A 13,374-nucleotide genomic window follows, 5' to 3' on the forward strand; every position below is an offset into this window, starting at 1 on the left:
CTAAATTGCTGTCTCGACTTCTGGCCTTTCCTCCTTGTTTTAACAGTTAAAAAGTTGTAATTTTTACAGAAACCTCCTCCACAGAATGACATGAAGCTACTGAAAAAACCCCATCAAAATGCATAAGGTAAAAGCTTGACTTTAAATAAGCTCAGTTAATTAAGGGCTTTTAAACTGTCAGAAATGGAACTGCTGAAGACATCTTGGCTTTCTTGAAAATATGATTGCCAAGCAACAGATATGCTAACTTAGCTCCTAACATTAATCACTAATATATGAAACACGAATCTTCCTTATTTCCAGATAGTAATATTCTAAAGGCAAAAACAATATAAAGTAATGGAAACTGTCGTAACTAATTTAACACAATTTTTTTTTCAATTTTTGTTTCTTTTTTTCAATTCTTACTAAACATTTTAAATAAAAAAAGCTAGAATGTGCATAATTAAATTGTTAATTTGTCAGTTTAGTGTGTTTGTTTCCACATGCTTTGCCTTAACAACTTTAAGCTCCTACCTTTTATAGTAATAAAAGTTTTTGGTAACATTCATCTTTAATTGTATGTTTGCCACATCTATGCCATGTATATTGTCCTTTGTTATTGAATGTTATGTGTATTGTGTGATTACATTTTATTTTTATTTTGTAGCAGTAAAAGACAATTTTACCTTCATACTTATAAAGAGTAGTTTTAATATAAGTGGTATTTTGCTGTTTTAATATTATAGCTGGGTTATAGCTATCATAATGAAAACTTTGAAGCAATTTAAACAACAATCTTGATAAAACACTAATCAAGATTAATTGTGTGAGTAATCATGCTATTAAAATAATAGAATTAAATTTAATTCTTTTTGGAAATGTTTTACATTTTCAAATATATTTATTTCCATTAAAACAGAGAATACAACGTGTATAGTGATAAGTTTGTATTTGATTACAGATATTTGCACAGTAAAAACATAAAAGAAATCTTTTTTTCAATTCACCTAATACACATACGTTCATGTGATTTCTTTACCATGAAAGTTGAACTTACAAATGTAGAATTCTATACTTAAAATAATTACATTCAAAAATAAAGTTAAATTTTGGACCCTCCAAGTCCACTCAGTCCTACATCTTCTTTAGTCTACTGCTAAGACAAACAAGTGTGTTGACATTCACTTGCTCACTTCTATTTGACAATGTCACCCGAAAGTGGGAAGAGGCATTTGCATGGTGTTTGCATGGCACTGGTGTAGCCAGTGTTGCAAGTTATGCTAAAGATTCATATTTCCCTTCATGCTTCAACCGCTCTTCCAGAGGACAAGCTTCCATGCTGATAATGGTTTCCATTTGATAACAATCAAAAGCAGTGCAGACCCACACATATTTATTTTCATAATCTATTTTCATAATCTCAACAGAGGGCTGATTTACTCCTTCAGTGGTTCAGGTTCTGTAGTTTCTGTGCTGTAGTACTGCTGTTTCAGTCTTCTAAAACCATGATTCCACACCTTGACCCACTCAGGTTTTGGAAGGCACTTCAGATCCTCAAACCTTGTGTTGAGAGGTGTCATTATCTTTAGAGGTCTCCCATTGGTATCATCTTTGGTCTCGTCTACACAAGACCAGGCAGTTGGGCTTAAGGTCTGTGAACCAGCTATGCAAAATATGTAGCTGGATTTGGCTTATTTTAAGTCAAGCTGCCGCAGAGTCTACACTGTGGGAGGCTGACAAGAGCATGCTAAATCGAACACTAGACGTTCGACCTCAAGAGGGTCGGTCTTCTCTGGAGTGTTTTGCTAAATCTGCAGTCAAAGTGTTCTTAACAAGAACAGTGTGTGCTGGGTTGTCATCCGTGATTGCTATAACATGGAATATATGGCAGAATATCAGTAAAGCAGAGCAGGAAACATACAATTTTCCCCCCGGGAGTTCAATCCCAAATTTAATTAACACATTATTTTAATAAGTATCCTCCGCATGGAAGAATGGCCTCTGCTATGTGCATACCTGGCATGTTAATACCTTGCAATGCGGGATACAAAAGTGCTATGTGTGAATGTCTGTTATCATTTTCTAGTAAAATTGTAAATAAGAAGCAGGCTCTACAATGTTACACTGTTTTATTTTTGAGTGCAATTATGTAACAAAAGAATTCTGCATTTGTACGTTGTACTTTCCAGATAAAGAGATTGTGCTACAACGTTTGTATGAAGTGAACTGAACATATTATTTCTTTTCTTTGTCACTTTTACACTGCAAATATTTGATATAGAAATCCACCGTATACGTCTATAAGTCTTGGAGTCAGCTTTTCTGTCTGTTTGCTGAATAAATATGCCTAAATGTTTGTCTGTTTTCTGATTAAATGCACCTTAAGGGTAAGATCTAGGACCACCAAATTCAGCACAAGGCTTCTTCTTATCATAACTTAAAGCAAGATGAAGGGTTTGGTTGTTCCAGGAAAAATTGCTTCTTCTAAAATGGAAAGGGAGAGCTGTGCTATATAATGACCACATGGGGGCAGCAGGGGTTATGGGATGGAAAGCAGGGACAGTTATACTGGACAATGACCACAGTGGGGCAGCAAAGAGCCAAAGATGGGGGCCAGGATAGTTATAACCAGGGCTCGACAATTAACGCGAGTAGATTTTAGCCCAGCATGGCCGCGGAACACGGTCAGCTCATGCGCAGCGCGGTCTGTGCATGAGCAGCGTGCCCTGGTTATAACCCCATGGGAGTAGCAGGGGCAAGGGTGGAGAAAGGGACAGTTATCTACTGTCCATTTGAGCTTCTCATAAAACCATACAAAAAGGAGAAAGAAGAGTGCAAGGGGCAGATGAACCTGGACCTGCCGCAGCTTGGAAGGCACTTCAGATTCTTAAACTTTGGATTGAGTGGCATCATTATTTACACACACACACCTCCACCACCACCAGATGTGCCCACTGCTCCAGTGAGAGAGGCTGGGGAAGTCTTCTCTCCCCAAAGCAGCCTGCATACTGAGCCCCGTACTAAACAAAAATTGAGTTAAGGACTGGGTAAATTTTCTAGTAATAATATAAAGTGAGCTCTCTACACACTGTATTTGGTGTTGTAATTGAAATCAGTATATTTGGGTATGTCCTCAAAAAATGAGGAATAACGTTAGTTCAAGCCAAGGAGTTTGATTTGAGAGTGCACTTCCTGGTTCAAATCAGCTTTTGAGTGGAATAACACGCAGGAGAGATTATGCTAATGAAGCGCAGGATATTTAAATTCCCGCTTCATTAGCAATTTCGTTCGGCTACGTTTGCATCCCTAGCTCAAACTAGGGAGCAAGTGTTGACGTACCCTTTGAAAATTTAAAATATATCCACAAATGTGCAATAAATGTTAATTGATATTCTATTGTGTGATTAAATCTGCAATTAAGGCTGATTAATTTTTTATTGTGATTAATTTTAGTTAATCCCATGAGTTGAATGCAATTAATAAACAACCCATTTAGTGATCTCCCAAAGCTCAAAAATGCTCCAGGTATAAGTATATAACCATGTATTTCTGACTCGGGGTGTGTCTACACAGCAGGGCTTACTTGAAAATAGGCTACGCACATTGAGGTACATCAATTGCGTATCTTATTTTGAAATAGTTTATTTAGAAATAGGGAGCGTCCACAAAGCAGCATTTATTTCGAAATAGAGCAAGACGTTTTTGAGGAAGATCTCTTCTGATAAAAGCTTCTTGCACAAGAAGCCTGCAGTGTAGACATAGCCTTACAAACGACTTGGTCCCTATTACATTTGTAAGTAATCTAAATTAATCTGCCATACATTTGTGTAACGGAAAAGAAGAGAATCGAGTCTATGCATAAAAATGTACTTTTAAGTCTGTCTCTATGAAATAGAGCTAACATTCTTTTGTAAGAGCAAATGCATCATTACCCTATATATTAGTTTGTTAATTAATATAATAGCATCTTGACAGGAATGCGCTCAAGACTCAAGAGCTCGGCAAAGAATTATCCCAATGTTTTTCAGTCCTTTAAAATTAACATTTTTTTAGTTTGTTCAGTTTTTGTCTTGAGTTGGTTAGTTGTGGGCTCGCTTGCTTGCCCTGTGCTTGCTTGCGTGAAGACTGTGGCATGGTGTCTTATGAGGGCTTTGTGCTAACTCAAACTGCCTGCTAGGTTAGGCTGAGAGCTCACTAACAAGGCATTAACGTGCTATCCCTTTTGACATTCCTGGATAGGGCAGTGGGATAAGCTAACTTAGAGGGAACATGGAGTTTTAAGACAGCTCCTGTCAAAATTAGACTCAGAACTCACAATTTAGCAGACCACTCTGTTTTATTAGTCAATACAACCAGAAAAGCGAGTTCCCTTAACAAAGCTCAAGCCACCTTATTTATACAGATAAAAGGGCACGAACTCAAACAAGGTTACAAGATTATCTGGGGCTAGTCACGTATTTCATTTCCTTATTAACTCTCCCCAATCTCCTGTTAATATCCCACTATCACCTTAAGTGGAATCATTGTCTACTTTCTTAACATCTTTCTTCCTGCTTACACAAAACAACATTATCTTAACATTCCCCTTCCTGAAAAGGAACAAACAACATCATTTTAACTCATTCTACTTTCACACTCCTAAGTGACCGTAGGTATTAGACAACAGGAGTGTTTAGAGAGGAAATATGAGAGGCAGATAAGTCTAGCAAATGTACGCTAAACATAGGCCATGCCCCATTCCACATTCTAATAAACCCTGCAAGCATACACATAATGCAGGCAGAAGTCCAGCAGAAGGGTGGGAGCATATATTGCCACATGTATTATTTCCTGTCTTGTGGGCCCGTGGGCTATGTGTGTATCTGGTAAAAGCAAATCCTGGCCTGCAGGTCACCGTACAGGCTCTTGAGTCCACATTGGCAGTATGGTACCACAATATTTTAATACTATGGCTGGATTATATAGCTAACAGACTGTGCAGAAGTGCAAAGAGACCAAGAAATTCCAAGATTATATAGCTTGTAGTGTTGCTTCCCCTCATTCTTTACCTACCAAATTGAGGAGGCTGACTCCCCCCCCCCCCAGCCCCTACTACTGCACAGGGCAGAAGCTTCTAGCCACACTACCCTGCCATGCAGCTGAAGGTCTGAGCCCCATCAGGCACTTCTAAGGTTGTCATAGATGGCTTGGGATTCTTCTGTCCCAAGTGCAGGACTCTGCACTTGTCCTTGGTGAAATTAATCAGATTTCGTTTGGCCCAACCCTACCATTTGTTTAGGTCACCCAGGGCCCTATCCCTAGCCTCCAGTGTAGCTTCCTCTCCCCCTAGCTTAGTGTCAAAACCAGCCCCAGAACCAACAGTTGGGGCACTCTGCTTGATATTGACTATCAACAAGACATCGAGCTGTTGATCACTACCCATTGATCCCGGTGATCTAGCCAGCTTTCTATCCACCTTACAGTCCATTTATCCAGTCCATACATCCTTAACTCGCTGGGAAGAATTCTATAGAAAACCATACCAAAATATTTGTTAAAGTCAAGGTATATCATGTGCATCGCCTTCCCCATATCCATAGAGTTACCTCGTCATAAAGGGCAATCAGGCTGGTCAGGAATGACTTGCCCTTAGTGAATCCATGTTGGCTATTCCTGATCACTTTCCTGTCTTCCAAGTGCTTCAAAACAGATTCCTGAAGGATCCCCTCCCTGATTTTTCTGAAGACTAAAGGGCCTTACTACTAAAGAAGAGGGTGTCTACTCCCCAGAATATATTGGTAGCTGCAGTCAGTGAAAGGGGATTATCCAGACTTCTGAGACAATAGAAACGGGCGTTGAGCCACCAATCATCTTCTGGGAAGTCAAAATGCATTGGGTTTTCTCCTCATAAACTTGATATTTGAAGGAATGGAAGAAGAATAGTTGGACCTCCCCCCGTATCCCTAAGGACTGGGGATTTGTACTGTAAATTTCAGTTAAGATGTTTTCCAGCTTTATATGAAAAGGGGCCCAGGTGCTGTTAGTTGCTTCTACATTCAGAGGACATAATGCTGCCCACTTCTTTTTTACAATGGCACCTGAAACTGAGAAGAGGCATTTGCATTGTGATTGCATGGCACTGTTCTAGCCAGAGATGCAAGTTATGCTAGACGTCCTGTGTCCCTTCATCTTTTAACCAGTGTTCCAGAGGACATGCTTCCATGCTGCTGATGGTTTCTATACAATAACATAAGAACATAAGAATGGCTGTACGGGGTCAGACCAAAGGTCCATCTAGGCCAGTAGCCTGTCTGCTGACAGTGGCCAGCACCAGGTGCCCCGGAGGAGGTGGACAGAAGACAATGATCAAGTGATTTGTCTCGTGCCGTCCATCTCCAGCCTCTGACAAACAGGACACCATTCCTACCTCCTGGATAATAGCCTTTTATGGACCTAACCTCCATTAATTTATCTAACTTCTCTTTAAACTCTGTTACAGTTCTAGCCTTCACAGCCTCCTCTGGCAAGGAGTTCCACAGGTTGACTATGCGCTGGGTGAAGAAGAACTTTCGCTTATTAGTTTTAAACCTGCTACCCAATAATTTAAAGCAGTGCAGACCTACACATTTATTTTCATAATCTGTCAGATACCACCAACAGATGATAGATTTATTTTTTTTTGGTGGTTCGGGTTCTGTAGTTTCTGTGCTGGAGTACGGCTGTTATCAGTCTTCTGCAATCATGATTCCCCACCTTGTTCCACTTAGGTTTTGGAAGGCACTTCAGATCCTTAAACTTTGGATTAAGTGGTGTCATTACCTTTGGAAATCTCACATTGGTACCATCTTTGGAGTTGGGCTTTAAGGTATGCGAACTAGCTATACAAAATATGTAGCTGGATTATGCTTATCTTAAGACAAGCCATCATAGAGACTACACTGTGGGAAGCCGACAGGAGCACACTAAATCAAACGCTAGAAAATCGACTTCCAGGCGGTCGATATTCTCTAGAATGTAGACATTCTCTTTGTGTTTTCATAAATTGGCAGTGAAAGTGTTCTTTAAAATAACAGTATGTGCTGGGTTATTATCCATGATTGCTATAACATGGAATATATGGCAGAACGTCAGTAAAACAGTGCAAGAGACAGGCAGTTATTCCCCAGGGCATTCAGTCGCAAATTTAATTAACACATTAGTTATTTTAATGAGCATCATCTGCATGGAAGAACGCCCTTTGGAATGTGCATACCTGGCATATTAATAGTGATAGAAATGTAGCTGTGTTAGTCTGGGGTAGCTGAAGCAAAATGCAGGACAATGTAGCACTTTAAAGACTAACTAAGCCATCTTGTTAGTCTTTAAAGTGCTACATTGTCCTGCATTTTGCTTTGGCATATTAATACTTTGCAATGCTAGTTACAAAAGTGCTATGTGTGAATGATTGTTATCATTTTCAGGTAAAATGGCAATTAAGAAGCAGGCTCTTAAGTTTTACACCATTTCATTTTTGAGTGCCATTATATAATAAATAGACATGCATTTGTAAGTCATACTTTCATGATAAAAATATTGTGTTACAATATTAGATTGAAGTAAACTGAAAAAAATATTATTTCTTTGGTTTGTCATTTTTACGATACCAATATTTGATATAGAAATCTACTATATATTTGAGAGTAGTGGATCTGTCTGTGAATCTGCCTGTCTGTTTGTTCAGGAAATCCTCCTAAATGATAAGAACTAGGCTCACCAAAGTCAGCACACAGCTTCCTCTTACCATAATTGAAAGCAAGCTCTAGGGTTTGCTTGTTCCAGGAAAAATGGGATGTGTCTGGAATGGGATTGCTTCTCCTAAAATGGAAAGGGAGGGCTCTGCTGTTTAATCATCATATAGGGGCAGCAGTGGCAATGCGATGGAAACCAAGGACAGTTAGGCTGTGTCTACACTGCACCTCTTTTCCGGAAAAGGGATGCAGATTAGACACATTGTTATTGCAAATGAAGCGGGGATTTAAATATCCCTCGCTTCATTTGTATAAACATGGCTGCCGCTTTTTTCCAGCTCGGGGCTTTGCCAGCAAAAAGCGCCAGTCTAGATGGGGATCTTTCAGAAAATAAAGCCTTTTCCAAAAGATCCCTTATTCCTCTTAAAATCAGGAATAAGGGATCTTTCGGAAAAGGCTTTATTTTCCGAAAGATCCCCATCTAGACTGGCGCTTTTCTCTGGCAAAGCCCCGAGCCGGAAAAAAACGGCAGCCATGTTTATGCAAATGAAGCAGGGAAGATTTAAAAATCCCCGCTTCATTTGCAGTTGCGCTGTGGCTAATCTACATCCCTTTTCCGGAAAAGAGGTGCAGTCTAGACACAGCCTTATAGTGTACAGTGATCACAAGGGGATCAGCAAAGGGCAAAAGATGGGGACCGGGACATTATAACCCCATGTGAGTACCAGGGGTAAGGGTGGAGAAGGAGATGGTTATCTGCTGCATATTTGGGCTTCTCATAAAACCACACAGAAAGGAGACAGACCGCAAAAGAAGAGCGCAAGACGCAGATGAACCTGTACCTGCCCCGGCTTGGAAGGCATTTCAGATCCTTAGACCTTGGGTTGAGTGGTGTCATTATTCATTCCTCTATGAGATGGGCCCGCTGGGGCTGCAGAGGCTATGGGGAGGGCATTTCTCACCTGGCTCCAAATTGCTGTGGCAAGAGAGGGCTGGGTTAGTCCTCTCTCCCCAAAGGGGCCTGCATACTGAGCCCCGTACTAAACAAAATGAATTGAGTTAAGTACCCGAGCAATGCTGGGTAAATTTTTTAGTAATAATATACAGTGTGTGCTCTACACACTGTGGCTACGTCTACACTGGCCCCTTTTCCGGAAGGGGCATGTTAATTTCAGAAGCCGTAATAGGGAAATCCGCAGGGGATTTAAATATCCCCCGCGGCATTTAAATAAAAATGTCCGCCGCTTTTTTCCGGCTTTTAAAAAAGCCGGAAAAGAGCGTCTACACTGGCCCCGATCCTCCGGAAAAAAAGCCCTTTTCTGGAGGATCTTATTCCTACTTCAAAGTAGGAATAAGAGCCTCCGGAAAAGGGCGCTTTTTCCGGAGGATCGGGGCCAGTCTAGACGCTCTTTTCTGGCTTTTTTAAAAGCCGGAAAAAAGCGGCGGACATTTTTATTTAAATGCCACGGGGGATATTTAAATCCCCCGCGGATTTCCCTACTACGATAGGTGAAATTTACATGCCCCTTCCGGAAAAGGGGCCAGTGTAGACGAGCCCGTGGGGTTTCATAGGGGGTCTGTTTTGGGACTGGTTCTGTTCAATATCTTCATCAACTATTTAGATATTGGCACAGAGAATACGTTTTTTAACTTTGCAGATGATACCAAGTTGGGAGGGGATTAACTGCTTTGGAGGATAGGGTCATAATTCAAAATGATCTGGACAAATTGGAGAAATGGTCTGAGGTAAATAGGATGAAGTTTAATAAGGACAAATGCAAAATACTCCACTTAGAAAGGAACAATCAGTTTCACACATACAGAATGGGAAGTGACTGTCTAGGAAGGACTATTGCAGAAGGAGATGTAGGGGTAATAGTGGACCACAAGTTAATATGAGTCAACAAAACCAAAAAAAGCAAATATGATTCTGGGATGCATTACTACGAGTGTTGTGAGTAAGACATGATAAGTCATTCTTCCTCTCTACTCTACGCTGATTAGGCCTCTGTTGGAGTATTGTGTCCAGTTCTGGGCACTGCCTTGGAAGAAAGATGTGAAGAAATTGGAGAAGGTCCAGAAAAGAGCAACAGGAATGATTAAAGGTCTAGAGAACATGACCTATGAATGAAGACTGAAAGAATTGGGCTTGTTTAGTTTGGTAAGGAGAAGACTGAGAGGGGATACAATAGCTGTTTTCAAGTATCTAAAAGGGTGTTACAAGGAGGAGGGGACAAAATTGTTCTTTCTGGCCTATGAGGATAGAACAAGAAGCAATGGGCTTAAACTGCAGCAAGGGAGGCTTAGGTTGGACATTAGGAAAACCTTCCAAACTGTTAAGGTGGTTAAACACTGGAATAAATTGCGTAGGGTTTTTTTTAGAATATCCATCTCTGGTGATATTTAAGAACAGGTTAGATAGATACCTATCAGGGACGGTTAGGTGGTGCTTGGTCCTTCCATGAGGGCAGGGGACTGGACTCGATGACCTCTCAAGGTTCCTTCCAATCCTAGTGTTCTATCATCGGTCTGATGGCCAAGAAATAAAGGTATTCTGTCTTATAAATTTACTGTGAGATTATTGCTCTTTTTGTGTAAAATGTCTCTTTTGAGTATAATATGAACATAACGGGAGAAAAGAGTGAAATGGCTGAACAGGCTGATGTTCCAGATCCCGGTGTCCCAAGTCTGTAGAGAAACATTGCGTACTCCCTGTCCTGTCTCTGTAAAGGGAGTGTTGTGTGAGAAAACCAGCACCTTCCATCCATGCAGACATGCTTGAAATTGAGAGCAACAACTGGGGGATCTCTGATTGCCTGTTGATGTTCCTCACTGTGTCGCTGTGGGAATCACCGATTCTCATTCTTGGTCATCTGGCTTCAGTATTTTGTACTTGGCACATCTGGAGGGAAGAAGGAAAGTACTCTCTCGTCAAAAGTTATGAATGAGGTTATGATGCCTTATCCACATTTATTTTGTTTTCTCCGAACCATTGTTAGGAGTCCTCTGAATAAAGCAGAAATGTCAAAATTCTTTATCGCACCTTAGCAGTTTTCCAAAATATCCCTGGCTGCAGTTTAAACCCAATCACTTCTTCTCTCTCATTCCTGAGAATGTGAGAGAAAACATGACAGAAGCTTATCCCCTGGGAGTTCATATGTTTCATACATCTATATTTTACATTTGTCTTTCAGATTGCTATAATAAAAGCTGATGTTTTTATGGAGGGGTGGAGAGAAAACATGATTTTCTCAGAGCACTGTAATTGTGTAAAACTCTTAAGTTTACCCTGAGAGGGGGGTAAAAAAGCAAAGTAACCATTCTGTCACAGAGTATTTTCAAAATTAATGTTATTTCTCATTTCAAAATGGATTTAAACCTCTTTAGAATGGGTGTGATAGGAAAATTTCCTAAACATACCTCATATATTGAAAAAAATCTTAAAAAACAACAAATGGTCTGGTAGCACTTTAAAAACTAACAAAACGTGTAGATGGTATCATGAGCTTTCATGGGCACAGCCTACTTCTTCATTTTTAAAGCAAATATACAAAGACACAAAAACCCAGCTACCAATTCTTTCCCTGGTAAAGTCGTGTTCTGGAATTCCTCTCTGCATTAGCAACCTCTTCTTAAGTCAAGGGGAAGATTTTCAACCAGGCAGCCAATGATTATCAGATAGAAATATACATTTTATGATGTTCTCAAGGCAGGGATTTATCAAATGTTCTTCTTGGAAATTCTCCAGGAATTTTTATGGTTCTGCACAAATAATAATTACTGTAATTAACAGATTTCAACACGCTTAATGAACGTCATGTGCATCAAATCAAGATTTCGACAGTCCATATTTTAATGCTCAGCACTCTATAAATTGACATTCGCAGTCTCTTTCCCACCTCAACATCTCCTCTCGACAGTCATGTTGCGTTCCCAGCCAACCTTCAGCTATGAAGATTCCTGTACCTTCTTTTTGCTCGCTTCTTCTTGGCGATGCAAGTTAGTGGGCAAGATAAGATTTTAATGAAGTGTGGGACAGCTATGGAAGAATATTTGTAAGTACATATTAAGATTGCCTAAAATCTTGTGTCATTTCTTCTTCCCAAATGCTACTTTTCCTTAAGAGCTATAAGCTGTGTCTACACTGGGCCACTTATTCCGGAAAAGCAGTCGCTTTTCCAGAATAAGCTGCGAGCTGTCTATACTGGCCGCTTGCTTTTCCGGAAAAGCAATGACGATCTACTGTACAAAATCAGCCGCTATTCCGGAAAAACTATTCTGCTCCCGCTCGGGCATAAGTCCTTATTCCGGAACACTGTTCCGGAAAAGGGCCAGTGTAGACAGCCCAGTAATCTTTTCGGAAAAAAGCCCTGATCAAGAAAATGACGCTCGGGGCTCTTTTCCGGAAAAGCGCGTCTACATTGGCCACGGACGCTATTCCGGAAAAAGGGCTTTTCCGGAAAAGCAGCCTGCCAATGTAGACGCTCCTTTTCCAGAAATACTTATAACGAAAACTGTTCCGTTTTAAGCATTTCTGGAAAAAGGTGGCAGTGTAGACACAGCCATAGTGTTTACATGCTTAGCAGCTAATGCTCAAAATTTAGCTATGAAATAGTCCTAGGATGAGGAAGGTGCCTGAGATGTGTATGTTAAAATCTATTCTGAGTTGATTGAACTGTTCTCTGTGAAAATTTCCACACTATTGGACCAATACTATACAAAATTTTTATGAATGACCTGGCAAAGAACAGATAAAGGTTGCCCTTAAAGGTGCACAGAATTGCAGCCACGTAAGTATCATTAAATAGTAAGCAAAATAGTGCACAGGATGATTAGTAGGCTGACTAGGCAGGGTCTCAGTGAATGGGAAATGTCTGTAAAACTCCAATCACAACTCTTATTTTCCCTGCTGTCTGTTAATGAATTTCAAGACTTTTTTTTTTTTGTGGTGCAGAAAAGGCCTGTCCTTCCTGTGAATAACAATGTGTACTAGGGTCTAGCAAGTGCTCTTGGCGTCAGTGTCCTTCCAATTCGTACCCTGTTAAACACGGTGGCGAGTATGTTTGCTGTCAAAGCATGGTAAGTTCAGGATTCCACTAGGACGTCATAACTCTGCGAGGAGAAATATTGGTGCCATTAATTTCTATATTGTTTAATCATGTTGGAGGCTTCTTACTCAAAGCACTGCCGTGGCTTCTGTGTTGCCCTGGTTCTGGCCTTGCAGGGGAGCTCACTTATTGCCCTCTTTTACTTGGAGCTGCCTTCCCCAGGTTGCCTAGAGCCAGGCCCCATCTTAGAGCATCCAGAGTGCTTGGTTACATGGAGTTTGCCCCTCTGATGCCTGGTAACACCAGCATCCACTCCAGCGCCACCCTTAGAACAGTGCTTGAAAGAAGGGCAGCACAGAGCCAATTAGATCAGCATTCATTTGTCTGTGGATTTGTTCTACCGTGTCAAAGCACCTATATGTTGCCAGACCATCATAATATGGGCAGAAGCTGTAGACAGATTCAATCCGGTGATAACGTTGTTGTTTCATTTTAAAGTAGATGAAAGAGGGAAAAACAAAAACAAAATCTTCAGGAGAGAGCATGAGGGATCTGTTCCTGAGGTACCCATCTCCAGTAGCTCTCTGACTAACATGGCTGCTTTCAGGGCTAGATTGAGACTTTTAGAGGCCCTACGC

General features: G+C 40.6%; 2 long non-coding RNA genes across 2 annotated transcripts in view; both read left to right on the forward strand.

Annotated features, from left to right (window-relative positions):
• Positions 1-10: 10 nt before the first annotated feature.
• Positions 11-11,592, forward strand: LOC142827736 (uncharacterized). Its single transcript, XR_012902451.1, has 4 exons — positions 11-127; positions 6,729-6,826; positions 9,693-9,849; positions 11,482-11,592. It is a non-coding gene; the product is annotated as an uncharacterized LOC142827736 (long non-coding RNA).
• An 11-nt stretch (positions 11,593-11,603) lies between these two features.
• LOC142827734 (uncharacterized) overlaps positions 11,604-13,374 on the forward strand; it is a 37,535-nt gene continuing 35,764 nt past the window's right edge. Inside the window, exon 1 of the long non-coding RNA XR_012902448.1 lies at positions 11,604-11,743. This is a non-coding gene — a long non-coding RNA (uncharacterized LOC142827734). The remainder of the gene's footprint in view (positions 11,744-13,374) is intronic.

Source organism: Pelodiscus sinensis, chromosome 3, assembly GCF_049634645.1.
Source record: "Pelodiscus sinensis isolate JC-2024 chromosome 3, ASM4963464v1, whole genome shotgun sequence".
NCBI classification, from domain to species: domain Eukaryota; kingdom Metazoa; phylum Chordata; order Testudines; family Trionychidae; genus Pelodiscus; species Pelodiscus sinensis.